Source organism: Panicum virgatum, chromosome 7N (genome assembly GCF_016808335.1).
Source record: "Panicum virgatum strain AP13 chromosome 7N, P.virgatum_v5, whole genome shotgun sequence".
NCBI lineage: Eukaryota > Viridiplantae > Streptophyta > Magnoliopsida > Poales > Poaceae > Panicum > Panicum virgatum.
Window position 1 is genome coordinate 14192968 of NC_053151.1, and position 1582 is coordinate 14194549.

A 1582-nucleotide genomic window follows, 5' to 3' on the forward strand; every position below is an offset into this window, starting at 1 on the left:
GAAACTCCCGTGAAGTTCTAGGGGGTTCCATGGTTTCCCCCTGGGCAGCAGTTGTGATGGATTCTTCGGCCTCCTCCTGATCTTCATCTCCAGCAGAGGTATTGCTGGCGGGTACGGCTTTCCGCCGAAATCCTACATCTTTGGGATTATGGTGGTTCGTGCTTGGACTTACCTGACCGCATAGTCGCCGCACTAACATTCTCCTTAGGAGAGACTTCCGGTTGCCCAGGAAGTTTTCCCGAGTTATTGTTAGGACAAGATGAGGTTAGTTGAGCTACCTGAGTTTCTATCATTTTATTGAAGCTCAACTAATTTTTAATAACAAAATTTATGCCCTCTAGTTGTCTGGCCAAAGTTTCTAAGATCTTGTCATTAGCAAGAAATTTCTTACTAATGTTGTCATTAATTTGCTTCTAGCCATAAACTAGGTCCTTTAGTGTAGGCTAAAAATTGTTATTAAAGTTCATACCTTATTGTTGACCAAATGGGAGGTTGGGCTCGGAATTCCAACCCTGCTGAGGACGGAAGCCTGAATTGTTGGAGTTGTTCGCTCCAACGAAATGTTCTTCCTCCTGGGTAATCGGGCAAGAGTTGCCCGTATGTCCAGTTTCTCCACAAGTCTCGCATGCCATGCGAGAATCCATAACCTAGTTGGCCTCCTGGTGCGGAGACTCTAGCCTCATCATGAGAAGGTCCATCTTGGCAGCAAGCATATCAACACTGTCGATATGATGAATTCCCTTGTGGGGCTGCTGCTGCCTTTCACCTTTCCAACTCTGGTTGGAAGCAATCTTCTATACCAGCGCTTTCGCTGCGTTGACATTGAGCGAAAGGAACGAGCCGCCCAATGCTGCATCGATGTGGTTCTAGGCTGGCATGTTTAGGCCATGGAATAAACTCTGAATGATCAGCCATTCTTCCATGCCATGGTGGGGGCAAGCTACAATGTATTCTTGGAATCTCTCCCAAGCCTCCGAAATGGCTTCATTCGGCAGCAGCTGAAATCCAGAGATTTTGCTCTGGAGGGCATTGGTTTCGCCCACCGGGAAGTATTTCGTTAGGAATGCATTGGAGTAGGTATCCCATGTGGTGAAGTCTACTTTGTTGGTGTAGAACAACGTCTTCGCCTTGCCTAGCAAGGACAATGGGAACAGCCAAAGATGGACATTATCCATCGTGGTACCTCTAGGGTTGATAGTGCTGCTCACTTCCAGGAAATTCTGTAGGTGAGCGTTGGCATCTTCAGATGCCTTTCCATAGAATGGACTCGCCTGAACCATGTTCACCAGTCCCGATTTGAGATCAAAGCCATCATTGCCTTGGTCATTGTTCAGTCCAGTAGGAATGTGGCTGCTGGACGGGGCCGATCACTGCCTGAGAGTCTTGGCCATGGGTGGTGCTGAGACGGATAAATGAGGGTTCCAAGTGAGTTTCTTCTGGGGTGGGACGACGTGGCGTCTCACAATTTGCCTAATTCTCTGAGGATTCAAATCGAAGTTGGATGGTAGATCAAAACCGGTCATGCACTGCTTTGCATCGAATAAATGAGAGCGAGAGAGCAATGGTAAGCTCGCTAAAACTA

The 1582-nt window shown here is 47.6% G+C and overlaps 1 non-coding gene across 1 annotated transcript; it reads left to right on the forward strand.

Annotated features, from left to right (window-relative positions):
* Positions 1–921: 921 nt before the first annotated feature.
* LOC120684125 lies at positions 922–1028 on the forward strand. The gene has a single exon (XR_005679107.1). It is a non-coding gene; the product is annotated as a small nucleolar RNA R71 (small nucleolar RNA).
* Positions 1029–1582: the final 554 nt, after the last annotated feature.